Raw genomic sequence first — 25,681 nt, forward strand, 5'->3', positions numbered from 1 at the left:
CATTCCTTTCCTCGGGCACTCTTCATCATTGTTTGTGTCTTATATAGAACTTTAAAAATTCTGCTTTATAGTTGGTATAGTTCTATAGCTTCATCCTAAGGTATTTAAGAACTATGTGTTAATTATTGCTTTCCCTCACAATACCTGGACCATTGAGTTGTGCACAATAAACACTGAATAAATCTGTTGGGCTAAGTCTTCAATTGGTGCTCTTTTATGCTGTATATTTTAAAACAAAATTTATTCTTCAGGGCAGTATTATGTTCACAGCAAAATTGAGGGGAAAGTACAGAGAATTCCCATATCACCGCACCCCAACAAAAGCACAGCCTCCCTAACAACATCCCCTGCCACGATGTTACACTTGCTACAACTGATAAACCTACGTTGACACATCATTATCACTCAAATGCCATGGTTTTTTAAAATGTATTTATTTATTTAAGAGAAAGTGTATGCAGGCAGGGGGAGGGGCAGAGAGAGAGGAAGAAGGAGAGAAGCAGACTCCCCTCCATCCCCACTGAGTGAGGAGCCCAGTGTGGGGCTCAGTACCATGACCCTGAGATCATGACGCAGCTGAAATCAAGAGTCAGCCTCTTAACCGACTGAGCCACCCATGCACTCCCCAAAGTCCATATTTTACATTAGAGTTCGTCCTTGGTGTTAGACATATTTTGAGCTTTGACAAATGTAGAAGGACATGTATCTACCATCATAGTTTCCCAGTCCTAAAAATCCTCTATGATCCAACTATTCATCCCTCTCTTCCTGCTAACCCCTGGCAACCACTGACCTTTTTACTGTCTTCCTAGCTTTGTCTTTTCTGGAATATTATATAGTTGGAATCATGTAGTATGTAGCCTTTTCAAGTTGGCTTCTTTCATTTAGCAATATCCACTTAAGTTTCTTTTCACAGTTGGATAGCTAATTTCATTTTAGTGCTGCATAATGTTCCATTGTTTGGATATACCACAGTTTATTTATCTGATCATCTACTGAAGGACATCTTGCCAAGTTTGGGCAACTATGAATAAAGTTGCTATAAACATCTGTGTGCAGGCTTTTGTGTAGACGTGAGTTTTCAGCTCCCTTGGGCAAATACCAAGGAGCACTATTGTTGGATCATATATTAAGAGTATGTTTAGTTTCGTAAGAAAGTGCCAAACAACCTTCCAAAGTGGCTGAACCACTTGGCATTCCACCAACAATGAGTGAGAGAGTTCTTATTCTCCACATCCTTGCCAGCATTTGGTGGTGTTAGTGTTTTGGCTTTTTGCCATTCTAATATGTAGTGGTATCTCATTGTTGTTTTAATTTGCAATTCCCTAATGACATATGATGTTGAGCAACTTTTCATACGCTTACTTGCCATCTGTATATCTTCTATGGACAGATGTTATTCCCTATTTTTAACACAATAAAAATAAATACTTGCCAATTATTCAAACAACATACAAGTTTACAAAGTAAAAAGTCAAGCTTCTCTTTCCATCAATCTTATTACCCAAAAGTAATCACTGTTAATATTTTCTTGGTCTTCTTTCAAGACATTTTTGTACACATTTACATACCTCTATATGTATATTTTTACACAGCTATGCAGTTTTTCTTTCAATAGTATTTTACGAGTTATGTTTAAAATGGATATTAAAGATATATTACTTTAATATATCTTGAAAATATTTCAGTATCAGTAATAGCTGCAAGATATACCAGAGGAGGAATGTGCTTTAAAGTAATCAATCAATCCCTTAATGGACATTTAAGTTGTTTCTATTTTTTTTTTTTTTTACCCTCAAGCAATTCTGAAACAAACCACCCTACACATATATATGTCTTTGTACAAACATGCCTGTATTTCTGTAGGATAGATTCTTAGAAATGGAGTTGTGAATCAAAAATCACATAATTTAGAAACATGATAGAAATTGCCCTTGAACTGCCAAATTGTGCCCAGAATGGCTGTTTCAATTTACGTTCCCATCAACAGTTTTAGAGAGTGTATCGAGTATCCAGAAAAGCCTTCAGGACTCCAACTATGTGTCTTAGGGGTCATCGGGGGACAAGAAGGAGCAGGAAAAGGGCCGGGAGTCCATGTAGCAGCCCCCTACCCCCTTCAATCAGACTATCTGCTGTGATAAATATTGGTTGAGGTTAGTATAGAAGTCCTCTTGAGGTAAGGTTTCTGGTACTGAACTAGCATATTAAAAATCATTGAAATAAGATATTACTTCTTTTGGTTAACATTAATTCATCAATTACTTGGGAATATTTTCAGCTAGAGGTAACAGACAATCTAACAACAGAGATTGAATTAGCGGGGCTTTATTTTTCTCACATAATAAAAATCTGGACAGACTCAAGGATCCTTCAGGGATCATTCAGGATCCTTATGGTTGTAAGATGGTGTCCCTCTAGCCCCAGCATTATGTTTGTATTCAAGGCAGGAGGCAAGAGAGATAGTTTGCACCTGTTACTCTGGCCCTTTTATGAGAAATGCAAAAGTTCTTCCAGAACTTTTAACCGACTGAGCAGTCGACTGAACCGACTGCTTGTGTCTCATTGGCCAGAACTGTTTTTCCACAGTGTCCCTAATACCTTTAAGGAAGGTTGGAAAAGAGAATTTAGTTTTTCCAGCCTTTATAGAGGAAGTAGGCACAAGATAAGCAGCTTAGGAGTAGATGTTGGGTGGTCTAATGAGTAGATCAGGCTCTGCCCCCAGGGCATCACCATACTAAATACCAAAGACTTATAAATGAGATAGTTCTTATGCTTAATGTGTTAACAGTTAAAGACAAGCATGTAAACAAACAGTCTTATTGCATAAATTAGAACAATACAAATGTTGTATGTCCCAATGCAAAAGTATGTAGAGGAGGTATTAGAGGCCCAAAGGAGAGATGGGTTGATATTTAAGTGGGAAAGGCCAGGGGAGGCCAGGTTAAGACTTCATTCAGGTAGTGACATTTCAGCAGTCTTAGAAAATGAGTAGGTGCCTGCTGGATACACAGAAGGTGAAATAGTGCTTTCCAGGCAAAGGGAATGGGGGCACAGAGGCGCAAACCCAGTGGGCACATTTCAGGAACCGCGAATAGTTATTACGAATAAAGAGAAGGTGTGGGGCTGAGTGGTGGCAGGGGAGGCCTGATAGGAGACGACACTGGAGATTTCTGCCAGGGCCAAGTCACAGAGGGCCTCCTGTGTTCCACAGTAAGTAATCTGGACACTCTTCTAAACTGATAGTGTCATGGAGATTGTGGCCCGTAAGCTGTCAAGTGCAACCACAAAGTAGAAAACATGTGAAATAGTCCTAAATACCTACTATCATCGGTGGATTTCCCTCTTTCACCTGGATGCGCCACGCCTTCATTCCTGAGCGATCTACACACCTACTTGCCCCAGTGACTACTTCTTGGATGAAAACTTGCCACCAACTCCTAAGGGAAGTTGCTGTTCTTCTCTGGACCTCAGTTTCTTTATCTAATAATTATCCTCTGTGGTGTAGGACTTTATCTTTTCCCCCCAAATATTTTCAGATTCCATGTTTCATGAGTGTCTGTCTGGTATCATTAAAGGGAAAACAACAAGAAAAGCATAGTCGGAAAGACCTGGGTTTGAATTCTGACTCTCTCTGTGTTAGTAGAGTGACTACGTGACACGGCCTTGAACCTTGTACAAGCCACGTATAAAATAGGGGAAATGCACCTACTTGTGCTTGGTGCATAGTTTATGCCCAGTAAATAGCAGTATTTTTATATTCTTTAAACAAGTTTACATTCACACCATAAGGTGAGTGGAATAGGTCTAATGTTACCCTAAAGGTGACGACCCAGAGGCTTACAGATATTGGTTGGTGGTTTGCCAAAAGAGCAGCCAGGCAGGTAGGTGGGCTCAAAGCCAAGTCCTGACTCTAAAGTTAGCACGGTTTCCACTAAGCTGTGCAGCTTCTCTTCTCTAAGTGAGAGGATGGGATTCAGATCTCTGTGATGCCTGTCAAATAAATGATTTCATGAATATATTAGAGAGCCCCGTGCCTTCCTCAGGTCGAGCTCAAGGAGCACACAGGCCCGAGTTACTTCATACTCCACCATAATTCCTGAGTGTGCAGCTGGGACACTCTTGCCTCGTGCCTTGCTTCAGCGTGACTGTGACCTGCAAACCTGCAAGGACACTGCACATTGACACGAAGGTTTGAGATACCCTGGTGACTTAAAGGGCTGCAGTACACATAGCAAAAGGAAGGGTGGGACTTCCCTTGTTACGGGTAACAGTACACAGCTTTCTGGGAAGTTTGCAATAATGCAAGTTTTAGGAAGAAGACTGTCACTATTTAAAAAAAAAAAAAGAGATGGGATCATGACACAGAAAGAAATGACTTTTATGAGGAGGAAGTAGAAAGAAAAAAGAGAGCATGGCTAGAGCAAAGGAAGACAAAAGGAAATTTGGCACAGGGGTCAGTTTTGTTAGATGCTCAATGTTCACTGGAGTGTCTGATGCAGGTCGGGGAGGAGAAAGAGTTGAAACTAGAAAGATCCTAATGGGCTGTTTGGACTTTATCCTGAAATTGCTGAAGGAGTAAAGAAGGACATGAACATCACAACAACAACAAAATAATAACAATAACAAGAATAATATTGTTATTGCAGTAGGTTGAATAATGGTCCCTCAAAAGATGTGTACATACTACTTCCTGGGGTCTGCAAATGTGCTACCTTACATGGTAAGAGGGACTTTGCAAGTGTGATTAAGTAAGGGTCTTGAGATGGGGAGATTTCCAGGAATATCTGGGTAGGCCCAATGCAATCACAAAGGTCCTTCTAAGGAGAAGGCAGGTAGGTTAGAGGGAGAGAAGGAGGTGTGCCAATGGAAGCAGAGGTCAGAAAGAGAGAAAGAATTTGGAACATGCTACCTGCTGACTTTGAAGATGAAGGAAGGGACCATGAACCATTTGCAGAGAGCCTCTAGAAGGTGGAAAAATCAAGAAACTGATCATCCTTTAGAGCCTCCAAAAGGAATGTGGCCCTGCTGACATTTTGATTTTAGCCCCATAAGACTCCTTTCGGACTTCTGACTTCCAAAACTGTCAGATAATAAATCTGTGTTGTTTTAAGCCACTAAGTCTGTAAAATTTGTGATAGCAGCCAGAGGAAGCTAATACAATTATCACAGCTACAATTTAATGTGAATCTATTCCATACCAAGTATCTCATATACATTAACACTAACCGCAGGGCGAACTTCATAGGCATTCAACCTGTGCCTCCATGCTTACAAGGATCCTGAACTTCGTTGAATAACCTGCTGCTCCAGCCTTGAAACCCTTAATTACTTAATAAGGGGCTGTCCATCATTTTCCTTTTGCACTGGGCCATTCCTGCCTATTACATGCCATTCCTGCCTATTCCTAACATCAATCCTGAAAAATAAAGGTTATAACCATTTCACAGATGAAATTGGGAGTCTCAGAGAGAGAGAGAGAGAGAGAGAAAGAGAGAGAGAAAAATAGCCTAGTAATAAATGCCTTGAGTCAGATGGTAGATTCTGCTACTTACCAGTCATGGGCCCTAGGACAAGTTTATTAATTTTTTCCTGAGACTCAGTTTCTTCCCTTGCACAGTAATTATAAATATGCACCTTACAGAACTGTCACAAGGAGTAGAAATGATATACCATGAAGTGCCTACACAGCATTGCCAAAGAATAGGGACTCAAACAGAGAGATGATAGTTATAATGGCTCAAAGTCCCAAACTTAGTAAGACCTGGATGTAGGTTTCATGCCCATACTTCCCCCATTTCTTCTCCTATCTCTTGGACTGTATTTTAGAAGATTACTCTGGCAGAAGGGGATTGGTGGAGGGTAAGGGTAGAGGCAGGGTGGCAATGTAGAGACAACTTTGGGAAGACTGCCCATCTTATGCCCTCTCTTTGTCTCTGATAATTGCCTCCCATACATGAAGGCATCCTCTAGAAGCTATGTTTCCCCCACGTGACTCAGCCTCTCCACTGCTCTGATCTTTGTTGGTCCCCTGACTCTCCCAGAACTGTATTAGTTTGAACTGAGAGACACAGACACTGAGGATTGTTGGAACCAAGTCTCATCCACAGCAGACCCTCTAGACAAGGTCCATAGGCTGCCTGCTTGCTGCCTGGGTCCCTAGAACCGCCCTATAGCCAGCCTTTCCACAGTGACTCCTCAGTGCCTCTTTTCATTCCATACATATATCCATTCAATAAATCTTTTCATTTTCCTCCTAATGTGACAGAATTATAACCAATAGAACCCTAACTCATACATGTAAAAATGCCACAATCATTTGGAGAAATAATGAAAACATGAATCAGATTAGTGTGCTAAGTTTGGAGAAAAGAAGTACTTGAGAGACATTTAGGATATGTAGGGTGGGGAAGGAGTTTGGAGTGACTTCCAGGTTTCTGACTTGGGTGACTGGGTTACTATCATCATAAAGACGGGGAAATGAGAAAAGAAGGAGTGCCTGGAGGTAGAAATACTGGACTTGAGATGCCCAGGGGCCATAGAGTTGGAAGTTAGAGAAGCACATCTGAAGTTCAATTTGAAGAAGATAAATATTTGGGAGTTTCCAGCATTTATAGTCATTACTGCCATGAGAGTGGATGAAGGTGCCCAGTGCAGATAAAGGAAAAGCAACTCTCAAAGGAGATAGAAAAGGAATGGTCAGAGACAGGGGAGCAGATCCAGTAGAAGGGTTAAATGAGGGGAAAGTTCAAAAATGCAGGTGTCTAAATAAATCAGCTGACCACTTAAAGAGCATTCTCTTCATCCACGGCTGAGGCTACAACCATCCTATTGAACATAACTGAATCCATGTTCCCAAACCCAGAGAATTCCTTTAATATAATCTGCTACCCTTTGCTTCGACCCCTAGATTTTCCTGTACTACCAGGCCTCTTTGGCTCAATGATTTAGTTACAGAGACTATGTGATGAGCCTTAAAATACTGTAAGTTTCCTAACAGTAAAAGAAATGCCAATCAAAACAACCTTCAAGTTCTATTATATACCTACAGTATTAGTGCACAGGAATGAAGCAATAAATCCTTGTTTTGGCAGAGGCTGCGGGGAAGTTGGTAGGATGAGCTTGGCATTTTATTCACAGTCAACCCTTGTAGAGTAACATGGAAAGCAGCAATAGAGTGGTGTGTGCCCTTTATTCCACTCTGGAATGTACCTCAAGGAAATAAACCAAAGGAAAAAAGGGGCAAGTGGCGCAGATCTTAGTTCTACTACTTATAACACCATAAAACTGAAGACAATATAAATCCTCAACTTTAAAGTAATGCTTCAACAGTATCAAAGTAACTACTCTGGGACACTGTGTATAACCATTAAAAATGACAACCATGTGGATATGGAAATGTAACTAAGAAATAATGTTAGGTGAAAAAAGCAAAGCATACCAATTTGGGCAAGGATGTGGAGAAACTAGGACCTCAGAGTGTTGGTCAGAATGTAAAGTTATTCCTAGATGGACAGAAGTGAAATTTGACCCAACAGTTTCACTCCTGGAGAAATGAAAACATATTCCCACACAAAAACTTGTACATGAATATTCATAGCAGCATTATTTATAATAGCTCAAAGGTGGAAACAACCCAAATGTCCATTGACTGATGAACAAAAGGTGGTATATCTAATGGAATATTATTTGGTGACAAAAAAAGGAGTGAGTTATTGTTATATGCTTCAGCATGGATGAATCTTGAAAACATAAAGCTAAATAAAAGAAGCTAGTTACAGAAGACCACATATTTTTTATACTATTTATACGAAGTGTCCAGAATAGGCAAATATATAGAAACAGGAAGTAGATTAGTGGTTGTTTTAGGCTGGGGTAGTGGGGAATGAGAGGATTAGTGGGTCATTGCTAAAGGGTTCAGGGTTTCTTTTTTAGATAAAAATGTCCTGAAATTGATTATGGTGGTGGTTGTACGACTCTATGAATATACTAAAAGCCATTGACTTGTACAATGTAAATGGATAGAATGTGTAACATGTGAATTATGTCAATAATACTGTTGCAATTTTTTTTTTTTAAGATTGTATTTATTTCTTCGAGAAAGAGAGATTGAGTGCATGAGCAGTGAGGAGGGGCAGAGGGAGAGGAAGAAGCAGACTCCCCATTGAGCGGGAAGCCTGACATGGGACTTGATCCTAGAATCCTGGGATCATGACCTAAGCTCAACACAGATGCTTAACCGACTGAGCCACCTAGGCGCCCGCAAAAATTCTTTAACAATCATTGAACTGTATGTTCACTGTAAGTAATGTTATGAAATATAAATAATACTTCAATAAAGCTGTTTTTTTTTTTAAGCAAAGCACAAATTGGTTGCTATTTTATATACACCTGTATTTTTCTAAAGTAACAAAGGCACAAAGAAACTGGGAGTCAGTAGAGGTTTAACAGCAAGACGTTTGGTTTGGGATCTAAAGCCTGGGTCCATTCCTCATCCTGACATTTCTAACAGTGTGACCTTGGGCACATTCTGGCAATTCCGAGTTTTAGTTCTTCTGTTTGTACAATGGGGATGAGCCCCTACCTCACATGGTTATTTTGAGGCATAAATGTTTAATGGGTTCATTTTCTTGCCCTTTTGGATTGCTTAAACACGAGGTTAAAAAAAATTTAGCAATGAAAACTGAGATAACATATGTGAAAGGCATTCGAAAGTGAAATCTTCCATAAAAAATAGGATAGTTTGGATCCTGATTTTATACTGTGGTTTAGGAAACAGCATGAGCAGAGCCTCAGCCTTAAGAAGAAAGGACCCTCCCTCTGCCTAGTGCCTTGGAAAATGCCTTCATTACTGGCTGCGTGGAAATTAAGAAACGCTTTCCAGGCTCTGAAACACTAGTTATAAAGGTAATTTGGGGGCGACACAAAGGAGCTAAAGGTGTGTTAATGCCAAGTTACCATAGCAACATGCTCTGCTGCTCTATCCCTCCCATTCCTGAGTCTACCCCCAGATGAGAGGAAAACGGGAACGAAGCCATTTTACATGAAATTACTTTCTTCATATGCAGATAGGGGAGACATTTACACTTCCCCACAAATAATGTTTGAAGGGAGAAGCCCTCTGAATTTTTACAAAAAAATCTCCTCTTCTTTCTTCAGAATGAAGTTCAAGATCCTATCCACCTCTCCAAATGCCTAGCATGTGGCAAGTACTCAAAATATAGTTGTGCAGTCGATCAGAATTTACCCAGAAGTCCAAGGTTGGAATAAAACACCAATGTTTGTTAGGTAGAAGCGACTAATGAAATGTAGACCAGGAATTTCGGAAAGGAGATCTAAATTCATACTCCACATAATTTGGTGTCTGTTCCAAGCCACATAGCATTTCCGCATCTGGATCTGCCCCATTTATGAAACTGCTTCAGCCCGTAGCAAATTCCCGTCAAGTATCATGTTTATTATTCTGAAAGGACACAGCATTACCCCACCAGGGTTATTCAACCTGTTAGACTGCATACATTTTCAAATGCTGTGCAGGAACGATGTGTGAAAACGACCAGTTAATGGACGTGCTGTTCTCCACCCTTCCGACTTCTGTGGCCTGATCTTGACAGAGGAGGGAGATTGATGGGGCCCACATCTGGGTAAATTGTAAATTGTTTCCTCCTCATCATGGGCAGAGGCAAACATTCCTAGTGCCAGAAGAGCTGTTTTCAAAATCATTCTTCAGGATTTGGGAAACCTTCCTCAACTCCAGGAACCAGGCTCTCAGTCCCACCACGGAGTCAGTCTTTGGAAAGGGCTTGGAGCTCGAGAGGAGTTCTGCATCTGTTCCTTCCTCACATGAATATTCTCACTTTTTTTTTTTTTTTTAAGATTTCATTTATTTATTTGACAAAGAGACATTACAAGTAGGCAGGCACAGAGAGAGGGGGAAGCAGGTTTCCCACTGAGCAGAAAGCCTGATGTGGGGCTCGATCCCAGGACCCTGAGATCATGACCTAAGCCGAAGGCAGAGGCTTAACCCACTGAGCCACTGAGGCGCCCCATATTCTCACATTTTTGACAACTCATGGGCCAACTCCTTCCCAGAAGACATTTCCTTCTTGCAATCTCCTTGGCCAAATTGTGAAACTCCTCAGGTCAAAAAGGAAGAACAGAGAAGACTCCTCATCATCACCAGACTTGCCATGAACTCCCTAGAACCAGCAATCACAGCACCCTTCAACTGCTGAGTGATGGTACTTTGCAAACATTAATTCAGTTAATCCCCAGAACAGCTCTGGAAGGAAAGTGGTTTTGATTCACTTGACCTTCAAGGAAGTTGAGCCTCAGAGAGGTCTTATAATTAGTCAATGGCTGTGCCATTATTTCAACCCAGGCCTGATTGAGTATATGGTTGGTTGCATTTAAATGAGCTAAAACAGCCACAGCAGCAGTAAGCTGGTGCCAATATTACTATGCACCAGAGATTTGGGGGAGAGCAAAGGGAGACAAACTTGGCTCTGACAAGACCCTAATAACACTTAGACCTTACTAATTTCAGACCTTAATTGGAGTAGCATATGTGTTGTGGTTGATGGCAGTAGGAAGTAAGCAGGAAATACCAGAACCAGATTCTGGCTAATCAGGAAGATTAACCCATACCAAAGATGGCTCCGCCTCTAATGCTTTCTTCCTCTCTCCTTTGACCCTTCTAGACCCATCTTTTCTGTAAAAGCTCTCCTGACCACCCACATGATCCCCAGCCTTTATCCTTTGCTCTGTGTTCTCTTTTTACTTTGTGATATCTCAGTTTTTGCCTTTCCTCATCATATTTTATTTTAGTATTTTATTTATCTTTCCTCCCTACCTGGCCAAAGCACCTTGAAGCCAGCACCTGTGTTTTAACCATTTTTTTTTTTTTTAATAAGCTCATGACCCTGAGATCGAGAGTCATATGTTCTACCAACTGAGCCAGCCATGTGCCCCTGTCTTAGTCATCTTTGTACCCAGTGGCTTGAACAGTTCCTGGTTAATAAAAAGTCTCATGACCTTCTAATCTAAGTTTTCCAATCGTAAACCAGTATCTTCACTTTCCCAGCATCCTGACTTGAAAGGGCCTTTTTGAGTACCTTAGATAAGATATTTGTCAGGGATTACCTAATTTTATTGGCTGCTCAGTATTGACCCCCCCTTCCTACATCTGGGGAAACAGCCATCACGTGAAACATGGGTTTCATGAAAGGCAGAATATGTCTTCCCTTTACAAAATTTGGGAAAGAGGTCAGACAGTTGCCCTCCTTGATCCCTGGCAGCTGGAGTGCAAGCATATGACCTAAGCTTGGCCCGGCTGATGCTTCTCCCCAAACCTTGAATTTAAATCAAGTGGCCTAAAAAATAGGGACAGTTTAGAATTTGGGCTAGTGGCAGCACTGGTGTCCACTGCTCCGTGGGAGTGGAAGCAGCATCTTAATTGAGATGTTTCTGTGATATAGTCTTTCTGTCTTCTGAGATGGTCTCCTTTGCCCCATGTCCATTTTCTAAGCTTGATTTTCTAGCCTTCCAGCCACTTCTGTGATTTGCCTGATACCTCTCAAATAAACTCCTGTTCTGACAAAAATAGCCAGAGTTGGCTTCTGTTATTTGCATCCAAGAGCTCTGACCGATACAGCTGATGGACCCATGGTAGGTGGTCCTGGATTCTGGGGAGCTAAAGGCCAAGAAGTTACTTCTCCTTGATCCAATCCCCAAACTGAGATACAGGATTACCTTTAAGTCTGCTGTACTCATAGTTTTCCATAGCCATGATCAGACTTTGTCCTCACAATAGCTCTACCTATAGGCAGGAGAGTGAGTAGTAAAACGAATTTTTTAAAAAATGATTTTATTTATTTATTTGAGAAAGAGAGAGTACAAGAGCAGGACAGATGGAGAGGGAAAAGCAGATTCCTAATTGAGCAGGGAGCCCGATACAGGGCTCAATCCCAGGACCCTGGGATCATAACCTGAGCTGAAGGCAAATGCCCAACAGTCTGAGCCACCCAGGCATCCCAGTAAAACAAGATTTTAAAAGGAAAAAAGTAAAGCTCAATGAGACTAAGTGGCTTTCCTGAGGTCCCCAAATTAGTGACAACTCAGACTACAATACACACTTCTTGATTTCTAGCACCTGAATAACACTGAATGACTAACCTGCATTGAATTTTAAAGAATTCATTCACAAATATTCATTGAGGATCTGTTAATTGTAATAATATAATATTATAATACAGAATAATGTAATAAATATAACAAATATACATTAATATATAAAGTATATTTATACATAAATAGTATCAATACAAATTATAAAATATATTACATATAAATATAAATTACAAATATCTATTATAAAATAAATATTTTATATATATATGTGAAACTTACATTTGGGCAGCAGTATAATATTGTTGCTAAAACCCAGCCAGGCTGCGTGGGGAAAAACCCTGGCTATTCCACTTAGAATCTGTATATAGCACACCCTCAGTATCCTACCCATAACCTCCCGACCCTCACCTCTAGCCCGCCGAAATCTGCTTGCACAGAGTACCTGGGACTCACTGCATGAAGAGCTCACTGGGCCTTTGTGCAGGGGAAGCTAGGAAAGCCAGAGTTAACACCCTGAGCAACCATCCTCAAACAATGATGGAGATTGGTGAGACATACTCCAGATCCCTCACCTCTCAGCGGGAATGAACCCCCCCCCCTTTTTTTTTTAAGATTTTAAAATTTATTTTATTTGACAGAGAGAGATCACAAGTAGGCAGAGAGGCAGGCAGAGAGAGAGAGGATGGGGGAAGCAGGCTCCCTGCTGAGCAGAGAGCCTGATGCCAGGCTCGATCCCAGGACCCTGAGATCATGACCTGAGCTGAAGGCAGAGGCTTTAACCCACTGAGCCACCCAGGCACCCAGGAATGAACTCTTAAGAGTATTCCTCATCACCTTCCAAAATTCCCCAGTGGGACTGAGCTCCACTTGTCCTTAGTGGTAACCCGCTCAACAGAACACACCTTCCTCCTTGCCACTCATTTCCCTACTCCCCAGCTGGTGTTTTGTGGCATCATTCCCACCTGCCAAAAGCTACTTATCCTTTTCTCTAGGTCTGCTTCTGGGGGACCCTAAACTAAGACACCATGAGACCCTGGGAAAATTACTCAAATAATAACCTGCAAAATGAAGACAATATTATTTGCCTCGTTGGAGTAAATTCATGCAAGAGTTTAGCCCAGTTCCCAGCACGTCATCAGCACTCAGAGTTAGCCGTTGTTACTGTATGCAGTACTTCGGGCTCTCAGAGAACTTAAGCACAGTTTCTTTCACTTCTTCCTGCACCATCAGGGAAGCCTAGCTTTCCTCTCTAGCTTCACCTCCAGCCACCCCCCGCAGACTTCCTGCCTCGCTCAATGACACATGCTGTTTTCACGTCAGCCCTGCTCTCCCATGAGCACATCCCCCAAATGACCAATCTCTTTCACATATGTGTTGTTCAACACGTCCTTCCCTCCTTGCCTGGACACACTCCTTCATTCCCCACATTTATCTCCCAGTAACGTCCACCCATCTGCCAAGCTTCCATGCAGCTTTCCCACCTCTAGGAAGTGTTCCCAACTATCCTTCCTTCCTCTTCCGTTTGGTCCAAACCACACACTCCACACACACCACATGCACCATACACACACAAATACATATGTACTTCTCACCATGGGACCATGCAAAGAGAGCACTTAACCCAGGAGTGCTGCTCTCCCTCACGCAGAGCCCCTAGAACTGTAATTATTTTTCTTCTTACCTGCCTCCTTCACTAGCCAGTGAGCATCTCTGCAGCAGGCATTGTGGCTTTTATTCCTATATGGCTGGTGCTACGGCTATTGCCCATCTCAAAACATGTGAAATTATTTCTTTCAAATAAGTGAGTGTAAACAAACCTTTGAAATAGGGGTGTTTTCTGTATTTTTTCAGTTGAGGAAACAACTTAAAACTTGAGATGACTCCATTCAAGATCCTACAGTTAGCACGGGGTGGTGGAAGGGGAGAGGAATCCAAACCCAGTCATTTGCTTCAAAGTTGAAGACAGAGCTGATGGGTTTTGTGCCCGAGATGCCCTTCATGTCCCTCCTACTTTCACATCCTCTGCTTAGAAAATAGACTCCATCCACAGCCTTGGAAGAAGAGCAGTTTCCCATTCAAAATGACCCAGCTCTCAACCATGGTTGATGGGCTCGGGAGTGGACATCTGACTCAGGAGAGGCCAGGGAATCCATGCTTCTTGGGAATCCAGACAGCCTGCATCAGCTGGCTGCATGCACGGAAACTACAAGGCAGCAAAGAAGAAGAGCAACTGAGGCTGGTGTTTGAAGACTTCTGTTTTGAGTCACATGATTATGGTCTAAACCCAGTTGGCCGCTAGTGTGGTCAGTTGAGGTCATATGAGAGAACTCACGCTTTGCCACCTAATGATCAGTTTTTAAAAATAAAAATTTTTTTTTTTTTTTAGGTTTCATTATTTTAGAGAGGTGGGGGGGCATGTGTGAGTCAGGAGAGGAGCAGAGTGACAGAGAGAATCTTCAGCAGCCTCCATGCCCAGTGTGGAGCCTGATGCAGGGCTCAGTCCCACGACCCTGAGATCATGACCCAAGGCAAAATCAAGAGATGGACACCCAATCGACTGAACCATCCAGGTACCCCCCAACTTCCATCCTTTTAAAATTAGCTATGCATCAACACTATAGATTAAAATAGACCTAAAAAGCAAAATAAATAAATAAATAAATAAATAATTATAAGTATTAGTATTTGCACATTAGTATTTGTACATTCTTTCTCACTAGTTCTTATGATTATTCATCAACTTATCAACTGGGTTCTTCTATACATTTCCATTCAGCCATAAATAAATACAGCACACAGCTGTAACTATACATAAATCTGTTATAGGGTAAGTTAGATTATGTCACTTCTCTGACCTATAAGGCACTACCTGATTCACCATCTGTTATGTAACTTCTCTGATCTCCTATTATTCCCATCTTTGCTACACTGGCCTACATATTCCTTCAACACACCAGGCACACACATTCCTTTTCCATGGCTGTAATAGTTTCCTAGGGCTATCGTAATGGAGTACCACAAACTGGGTGGCTGAAAACAACAGAAATTTATTGTCTCCCAGTTCTGCTGGCTAGAAGTTAAAAATATCAAGGTGTTATCAGGGCCATGTTCCCTCTGAATCCTGTAGCAGAGACTGCTCCTTGCCTCTTCCCAGTTTCTAATGGTGGCCGTCAATCCTTGGCATTCCTTGAGTTGCAGCTGCATCACTACGATCTCTGACTCTGCCATCACGAAGCACTCTTCCTAAATATCTCTGTCTCTGTGTCCTCTTTTGGACATTGGATTGGGCCAACTCTGAGGACCTCATTTTCACCTGAGTGCATCTATAAAGTCCCTATTTCCAAATAAGAGCAAATTTCACAGGTACTAAGGATTTGGGGTTTTAATATATCATTTGGGAGACATAATTCAACCCACGATGATGGCCCTTGCATTGTTCCTTCTGCCTGAAATGCCCCTTCCCCAGGTGTGTCCACCTTCTCACTTCCTTCTGGTCTTTAATGTCAATTTCCTTGTGAGTCTTCCGTAGCCCCTTATCTCAAATGGCAACGCCCCTTCCCCAGCATTTCCTAGTTCCTGTCCCTGCTTTACTTTTCTCTTTAGCATTCGTCATTCGCATAGTATCTGCTGTGTTTCACTTATTTATACTGTTCATTTTCTGTCTTCCCTGGTATAATGAAAACATCCACTTATGGAACGCAATCCATGAAACAGAAGTTCGTAGTGTTTTTTGAGAGAAAGTTAGGATGTTCTGCTTCCTGTGAAAAAGTAGAACTATAGCAGCATGTTTTTTCTGGTCCTGGGGCTCCAGTTCTAAAACTGAGAGCCTCTGTGGAGAAGGGGGTTCACAAAGGACAGAGAAGATAGAGTTCCAGAAAATGAGGAAACTCCGGCTTATTACTAACAGACCATGCTTAGTTCCAGAACCAAAAGGGAAAAAAAAAAACCCTCATTTTCTCCAATAATCAAGAAGCCAAGAGAGAGATTTACTGAGTTGGGACAGAAGGGAAAGAAGATAATGCTTGTTTGGGCCTCCTGGAGAGTTTCAGATCAGGATCTTAATTGAAAAGTAGCACTATTTTCTTTATCTGGCTTTGCCATGGACTAGCTGTGTGACCTCTGGCAACATTTTACCCTTCTCTGAGCCTTCCTTTTCTCACTGTTAAATGAGGCAGTTGAATGAGACAGCCTCTTCAGTCTCTTTCAACCACGCCGGTCCGTGTCGCCTTAAACTCTAACCTCCATGAAGGTGGATCACCTCTTGTTTTCCTCCAGGTACTGAGCAGCTAGCACAGGGCCTTATCTGTAGTAGCACCCAGCACAATAATGGACCTTTAGGACATACTAGCAACAAATGAATAGATGAGGATTAAACAAACTATCTAGGTAACTGTTGAAGGAGAGGAAAGAGAGATCAAGGAATCTCATTCCACGGAGTCATATAGATGTTTTTAATCAACTTGAAATCTTTATTGTAACCAAAAAGCCATTTCCTGAGATTTGTTTTAAATATTCAGAGCACCGGACAGTGGAGTTGAAGCTATTTAAGCCAACTCTGTGCCCCCGAGGGCCTTACGGTTTTTTGTTGGGGAGACAGGAAATGCATACCACAGATGCTAAACTACAGAAGGAATCTTCAGCAGATCCTGGGCAGTGGTACTCATAGTCTAGGAACTCACAGTTTGCAGGGTTCAGAGAGACGAGCTGAGTGACCTCCTGTGGTCCCAACTCTTCTGCTCCAGCTCCCGGAAACTTTGTCCATCCAAGCTGGGACCAAAAAGTACAGCAGCAGGGGTCCCCATCCCCTGTCCTCTGTATCTCCCTGGAGCTATCGGCAGGTGAAAAACAAACCACCCTCTGCTCTTCTGTTCTGTCCCAGATTCTTAAGTCAAGTCCGATTTCTTTTTTCTTTAAAGATATTATTTATTTATCTGATAGAGAGAGACACGGCGAGAGAGAGAATACAGGCAGGGGGAGTGGGAGAGGAGAAGCAGGCTTCTCACTGAGCAGGGAGCCTGAAGCAGGGGCTCAATCCCAGAATGCTGGGATCATGACCCAGGCCCAAGGCAGACGCTTAACGACTGAGCCACCCAGGCGCCCCTCAAGTCCGATTTTTGCCCAGTTCAAGTCAAGAATTGCTCTGTATCAGCCAACTCCCTGCAAGTCAGCTGACTAATGGTTTTCTAACTTCATTTGAAAACAGCCTAGGAAAGCCTCGAGTCTATGGAGACTCCCTCTGAGTCATGGCTCAGAAAAACCTCTCTAAGTCATCCTATTTGATTTTATAAAAGCTTCCAGCATTTAGACCAGAGGAGCTGCCTCCCCGATCTTGAGTAAAGAGAACGTGCCTCTGGACCTGGGCCAGGCAGGCTTGTCGTGTAGTTCAAGCTGCCTCACTTTGGGATAGTCCGTGTTTGCCATGTCACTTCTCTCCAAGCCGGAATTGTCTCCTCTGTAAATGAAGGACTGTAACAACACGACACACACGCACATTCACTCTACCACCACCCCCGTCTGCCACAGCGTTATTCTGAGAGTTAAATGAAATGACTTCTGTGACGGTATTCTGCACTATACAAGAGTAAGTTCTCTTTATTATCAGATTACAGTTTTGGTGAGTCATCTTGGACATCAGTTTTTGACTTACATGACCTTGACTTAATCCCTTCACCAACTATTTCATGTTCTTTTTCCTGTTTCCTAGAGAAATTATAAAGTTGGTGCTATGCATACTCCTGATGGAGTCTTTACCTAACATCATTTGGTCTCCACTCTCCCTTCCCAGTGGGACCTACCAGCTGTGACTTCTTTTTTTTTTTTTTTAAAGATTTTATTTATTTATTTGACAGAGAGAGAGATCACAAATAGGCAGAGAGACAGACAGAGAGAGAGATGAGGAGAAGCAGGCTCCCTGCTGAGCAGAGAGCCCCATGCGGGACTCGATCCCAGGCCCCTGGGATCACGACCCGAGCCGAAGGTAGAGGCTTAACCCACTGAGCTACCCAGGCGCCCCCAGCTGTGACTTCTTTACCCTGTCAGTATTCAGGAAGTTTTTTTTCCCAGCCCATGCTATCACCATGCACACCCACATATCTGAAACTGACATATTTAGCATTCAGTCTACCTGTTGTCATGTGCAGAAACCCAAAAAATGATGGGCTCTAAGAGTCAAGAGTCCTGTGTTCCAGAATTAGCATTGTTTTTGATTACCCAGGGAGCTCTGGGCCATTCAGTTCGATAAACATCTTTTCAGTTCAAGGGAGTGTGTTGGGGGGTGGTTGTCTGCTGTGCAGAAACTCAAAAGTTTTGTAGGTCACACAGAGAAGTAAGCCTCCACTATGAACAGTGTGCTATATAGTGGCACACATCTATACAGAATAAGGGCACACAGAGGAAGAGACAATTTAATCAACCTTCAACAGTTATAGAGGCACCACTTCAGAGAGGAGGTGACATCTGAACTAGGCTCTCAAGGAAGACAAAGATTTGCAAGGCCAAGAAAGAGATGCGGCAGGAAGAACGTTAACGTGAACAAAATCGCATGCTAAAGAAATGAGAAGAGTTTGGTAGGGTCAGAGGCTAGGATGCGTGGTAGGGAGGGCAGGGAATGAGGCTAGGAGAAAGTAGGGCTGGGGCTGCATGGGACCTAGAGTGCCACGCTTGGCCATGTGGGCTTTATTCTCTCTAGCCCTTTTCAACCAGGGTTCTGCAAGAAATGAAGTCCTTTGGACCTAAGTCATGCATTGTACAAATGAATTTCTCCCCTCTGTATCTAGAATGACACAGGTTATGTATCATCCTGGAGAGAACTGAGAAAAGAGTCACTCTAGTCATTTTCTGTGAGGTTTGGTGGTCACAGGGAAGCCCCGCTGAGAAAGGCTGCTAGGCAATGGCAAATCATCCAACATTTACAGAAAGCAAGTGACAACCTCACGTGTCATAGAAACATTACTCTGCTGATAATGAGGAGAATGATTTAGAAAGAGTACAGGAGAATAAAGTTCTGCTGCAATATTTCAGGGGGTTGATGGCCAGGGCTCAGGACAATGACTGAAGGCACAGAGGAAAGGGACATCTGGACACACTGGGAAGGCAGCATGGATGGAATCATTGAGTGCTATCTTCCTTGGCTTCCCAACTATAGCATGCAGTCACTTGCTCCCTCTGGATCTAGACTGGAGCTTTCCTGAAGAGTGGGAAATCCCTCAGCCACAAACCACCATGCGGTGGTGCGTGCTGCCACTAATCTGGACTTTGTCGTGCTCTGGTCAACTCTGTACACCCTGATGGGCTCCAAGTTATGATATTTCTCTTTATACTCCTCCCTCTCCTTGCCAGGTCAGTCCAGTCCTCCTAACTGACCTGCAGCTTAAGTCCCCTACCCAGCCCTTCCCTGCGGGGACACAAGCCTTGCACTGAACTCCAGACTGCTTGGCTGCTCTCCTGACACTCTGCTTTCCTATTCCATCCCACTGTTCCAGGGCACTGGGCCTGCTCCCTGTGCTCCACCCTGGCCCCCCAAATCCCGCAGCAGCGTCAGCATTGCCAGCTTTTGAGCTGCTTCGTCCCAGCTTCTTCCTCCTGCCAGATAGGCCCATGTCTCTGAGGTCCCCTCCCATCTCACCCTTAAACCCATCCGAGTTCACCTATCACCCAGCGTCATCTGTGTGCTCATTTGTAACATACGGGGTCACACTAGGTGACTTCTGAGTTAGCTCCCTTCCAACACTAACATCCTGTGTTTCTAAGTCGGCCAACTATAAAAGAAGTCTGCACTGGCACAGGACAACTGAGGCTGGGGGCTAGTGAGTCAGACTCAGCCAAACTGTCAAGCTGACCGTGAAGCCAGGAGGTTAGAGCGTAGCCCGCCACTGGGCAGACAGTGGCTGAGACTCAAACCACAGATTAGCAGACCCAGACAGCTGTGCGAACGTGATGACTGATGCCACACCTAGTTTATTAGTCACATTCATGTTCAAGGAATTAATGACGTCATTCTGTATGCCCCCAAAGGACAACATTTCACTTATGACCTAAAGCTATTTTTTATGATGATTGTAACACTACCTTGTCTCACAGTTAGTGCTGGTGATCTGGGATTAAATATTATCCCAATAGTATTTTTTTTCCCCTTTCCTAGAAACAATCACCAGTAAGTACTCCCCAAGAGTCAGGCTACATTTTTAAGAATTTCTAAGTTCCTCCCAGATGCTTCTCAGCATTCTCAGCTTCTCAGGGTGTGTGCAAGATCTTTGAAGACCTAGGTTTGAATCCCACAGCTACTTATGACTCATGTGGCCCTGGAAAAGTTAGTTAATCTCTCTGAGCTTTGGAAATAGGATAATAGTACCTGCCTTGCATAGTGGTAGCTCAAATGGAAAGTGCCCGCCCTGCAGAAAGTTCTTGATAAAGGGGTTCTCCCTCACACCAACCCTGCTGTCTTCCATCTCTTCACATTTCTTTGCTCTCAGGATTGTTTCTCCAGGGCTTGTCTTGATTCTTTCTCTTTTTCCTAGTGGAGACTAGAAGGTTCCTGCCAGTCCACACAAGTTTCTGCTCCAAATATCAGACCGAAGGCATGCTGAGTCAGCACTAGCACTTCTCAGAGTAGGGGCTCTCTCTGGCCCCCCAGTTACGGCTGAGCAATCACAGGCCAGGAAAAATTGTGGTCAGAAGATGAGATCATAGCTGAAGTCTCTAAGAGCTCCATTGTCTCAGCTCCAGAGTCTGATACATGGAAGATGTGAATGCCAGTGCTGTAATTCAGCATAGAGCCGGTCAGGAGATTCCAAGAGACGGTGCTGAAGTGGGGAGGGGGGTAAATTAGGATGTCTCGAGGTTGCTGAGCACATGATTTAGCTGTGGGACACATATTTGTGACTGGCTAGGGGGCTAACACTCTAGGTTCTTCTTTCAAGGGGATTTTAATATCAGAAACCAGTATACACATGGGCTGCAAAAGCCTTTGAGATCATTTAGATCTACTTTCCTTTACACAAATGGAGAAACTGAGGCTTAGAGGATGGAAATTACTTCCCCAACCCACACGGAGAAAAAGGTTCAGAGTGGGACCTGAACCCAAGTCTCCAGATTCTGTGTCCATAACTGTGTTTGTTCTATGAAAAAACCAGTAAATTCTTAAAATTCAACACAGTGTGGATGCTCAGTAAATTGGGTTAATAACATGTGGAGGGAATGTTTGTTAACAGGATTTCTAAAAAAGAGAGCATTCACTGATGGACTAAATATTTGTTGAGTCCCAGAAGGTAAGGAAGGGCCCAATCATGAAGGATACTGAATGCCATGCTTAGGAGTGTGAATTCTACTTGAAAGCCAATGTGAAGCCATCAGTTCAGAACAGAGGACTGACATGACTGGTTTGGGAAGATTGTTCTGGTGACAGAGGGGAGGATGGACTAGAAGGCATCAGGAAAGTGCATGAGGATATAGGAGGTTTTAGAGTAGTCCTGGCAAGATGTGGGTAGTGGCAGTAGAACAGAAAGGAAGCAGGAGAGCCAAAGGTCATTTCCTAAATGCAGTGAATAGGGCCTGTGGTCAGTGGAATGACAGGTAAGGCCAGATGGGGCAAAAGGCTGGGTTACAATACCACTTCTCAAGACCCTAAACCCCTGACCAGGATCCCAGGCTAATCAAGCAGGCTCCACTCACAGCAGGGCAATGTTTGATGCTCACAGCACGGGGCAGACCACAGGCTGCTAACAGTCATTCACGGTCACTGACATTCTGACTATGATAAACCATGGGCATCTGTTTCCCCAGCAAAGTGCGGTGAAAGTGGTTGGTTGGGACACATAGATAAGAAGTCCTGTTAGAAGTGTTAGCTGACTAAAGGCTTCCAGTGAAGGGTAACATTTCTTAAAGATGAAAGCTTAGTGTTTCTAAAGCTTGGCTGGGTAATTTCGATTTCTCAGTACAAGGTAGGTATCATTTACTCCTAGCTATGGAGGTTATGTCTTTAAACAGTTAATAGCAGTATCAGGAGGTCTGAGTCCAGACTGGCCCTCTCTAGCTGTGTAAGCTTGAGCAAGTTACCAAATCTCTTTAAGTTTCTTCAGCCATAAAGAAAGGATAATAGTCATACCTTTGTGAGGCTTGTTGTCCTAATGATATGAGACAATGCATTGTAAGAGCTCAGTACAATGTTTGCCACAGAGCAAGTGCTCCGAGTTAGCTAGAGTTAACTTTAATAGTGCTACTGAATTCGTTTGTAGAATGGTAGATATATTTACAAAGATAACTTTTGCAAATATAAAAAAAAGTATGTTCTAATTTTTAAAAGCCCCTGTTGGGATGTTGCATTTTAACTACATTTCAAAGATTCATGGATGAGGGGTAGGACAGAACACGGGATATACAGTATACACACGTTTTACAGGGGAGTCATAAAAGCTTTTTTTTTTTTTTTTGCTTCCCCCAAATTTTGTGTTCAAAGACTTGATTTTGCTATTGCTTTGCTGGGTGACTGAGTAAATCCATTTAACCTTCAAACTTCTTTTGTTTCTTCTGCAAAGTAACTCAGCATAGTCTACAGGGTTTCAAAAGGCCCTACCAATTCTAAGATAAGTATATGGACTTATTTTTTTCTTTTGCATAGCTATAAGAGTAAGTCAAACTCCAATTATTTCTGACGAAGCCCAAGAACTCTTCATAATTATCAGAAATTACTGCCAAGAATCTAACTACCATCTTTATTACAATGTATGCATTTATCTATCTAGTGGTTTGACAGAGTACAGTTGACCTGGAACATTAGGAAGGATAGTCACAGCTGAAAAGCAGAAAATTGGAACCAGGGGCGCTGGTGGCTCAGTCGGTTAAGTGTCTGACTCTGGATTTCAGCGCAGGTCATGATCTCAGGGTCATGAGACCAAGTTCGGTGTTGGGCTCCATGCTGTGCATGGAGCCTCATTAAGAGTCTCCTCTCTCTCTCTCCTTCTCCCTCTGCTCCTAAGGGAGGAGAATGAAGGAAGGAATGAATGAAGGAAATGAACCAGAACTTGAGTTTCCTTGAGCTTACTGGTCTTTGGTGGAAAACAAGTTTTTTTTTGTTTTTTTTTTTAAGATTTTTAAAAATTTATTTGACAGAGACAGGGAGAGTGAGAGTACAAGCAGTGGGAGCAGGAGAGAGAGAAGCAGGCTCCTCACTGAGCAGGGAGCCTGATAATGGGCTTGATCCCAGGACCCGGGCATCATGACCTGAGCTTAACCGATTGAGCCACCCAGGTGACCCTGACTTGACTTGATTTTTCTTTTCTTTCTTTTTTCCTTCTTCCTTCCTTCCTTCCTTCCTTCCTTTCTTCCTTCCTTCCTTGCTTTCTTTCCTTCTTTCTTTCATTCTTTCTTAACTCTCTCATCTGTTCATTTTTATTGTCAAAGTTTCTCTGAGAGTGGTTTTTGGTGTTAAGTTCATCGGTTTGGCAAAGTGCAGGGTACAGGTGAGTAAAGATCATCTTTGTGAGCAAACCTTTCAGGTCTAGCCACGGTTGTCCCTGCAGCCCTTTCTCACTCCTTGGCTTTCACACATTCTGATACAACCAGACTGACACCAGCTGTTTCCTTAGATCCTGTGTGTTTACTGCTTCATGTTTTACTAATGCTGCTCTCAACCTGGAAACCCTCCTCTCTGAATTCTTCCTCCACTCTCACTGCTAACACTGTTGTGTCCAAATCTCCCCATCCTTCAAGGCTTAGTAATGTTACGTCTCTACAAAGCATGGGTAATCCTTTTCCAAGGGTGCAGTGAATATCTCCATTAGCTGAGCCCCCAAAACACTCAGATACATGCTTTAGATATGTACCTCTCAGATGGTTCCGGTGTCCACAATAGCATAGCGGTCAGGCACAGGATCTGAAGGCCTAGCCACTTGAGTTCCAATCCCTACTCGAGCCCTAGCTATGATCTTGGGCAAGTTAAAAGTCTCTCTGTGCCTCGGTTTCCTTATCTGTAAAATGGAGTGAACAGCACCTACTTCATGAGGTTTTTGTTAGGTTTAAATGAGCCAGCGCATGTAAAGCACTTGGAACAGTACCTTGCCCATAGTGAGTGTTTGATAAATGCCAGCTATCAATACTGATACTTTCTCCTTCTACCTTGTTTTATAGGTACAACATCACCGTCTTGTGTTTCCTCCTAGACTCTGCACTCTTTGAGAGCAGGAGGATTTGTGCCTGTTCATTTTTTGTAGCTCTTTTTGTGTCTAGAACTTAGCACACAAAACGAGTTACCTGACAGATTTTGGAAAACTTAGGTACAAGTCATTCCTATCTTTTCATCCCCAATATTCACAAGGTGCCATGTGAATAAGCGATTCCATGAATTAAAAAAATCTGTTGTAATTAAGTGTCACATTGTCACTGGGGCACTTGGGTGGCTCAGTCAGTTAAGTGATCGACTCTTGGTTTTGGCTCAGGTCATGATCTCACAGGCTTGATATCAAACCTGGTGTCTGGCTCTGCACTCAGTGTGGAGTCTGCTGGAAATTCTTTCCCTCCACCTCTCCCTCTGTCCCTCCCCCAACTGGCATGCATGTGCCTGTGCATGCTCTCTCTCTCTCTCTTTCACTCTCTCAAATAAATAAATAAATAAATAAATATTTTTTAAAAACCCCAAATGTCGTATTGGACATTAGACTAAACAGTGTGTAGTCAGTTGCATGCTAATGCATGTGGCACACCAGGGCCTTTTAAAGAATGTTACATGTGAGGCCCAGCTATGTGAGTCAGGGACCCCATCTCCTGTTCCTGGTCCCACCCCACTGCTCTAAGCAGCCAGATTCAATTACTTTACTTCCTATGGCTGTGGGTCAGCCCGGTTTCAGCTGGCTAGGCACAGTGATGACCAAAGCTACCACAGAGAGCAGTTCACTTTGGAAGCAGCCTCACCCATGATCCCTAGACCAACTGGTGAACAAACATGTACTCAAGGAAAATATCATGTATTACTCCAGTGGGACAAAGTGCAATTGTAGTCAAGATTACAGGTCAAAGTCAGATCTGTTTCTGAGACACTTTCCACGTCTTTTCCTGATATTTCTCACATTTTTGCAGAGACACTTCTTGGTCTGTGATCATGGATTTGTGCCAAACAGCAGTTTACCCAACACTGTGATTCATTTGTTTTCTATACACTGTCTGACTTTAACTCGTGTTTGGCTTTGGCTGAGGACACTCAGCATACACTTTATGTGGCTAACCAGTCAGACATTTTAGTATTTTTGGATCTTAATAAAAAAAGAAATTAATCTGGGAATATATCCAGAGGTAACAAAAACACTAACACGAAAAGATATCTATAACCCCATGTTCACAGCAGCATTATTTACATTAGCCCAAACGTGGCAACAACCTAAGTATCCAACGATGGATGAATAGATAAAGAAGTTGTGGTCTCTGTATAAAATGCAATATTATCCAGCCACAAAAAATGAGGAAATTCTACCATTTGAGACATCATGGATGGACCTTGAAGGCATTATGCTAAGTGAAATGTCAGACAGAGAAAGACAACTATTATATGCTCTCATATGTGGAATCT

This window comes from Mustela erminea, chromosome 9 (assembly GCF_009829155.1).
Source record: "Mustela erminea isolate mMusErm1 chromosome 9, mMusErm1.Pri, whole genome shotgun sequence".
Lineage (NCBI taxonomy): Eukaryota > Metazoa > Chordata > Mammalia > Carnivora > Mustelidae > Mustela > Mustela erminea.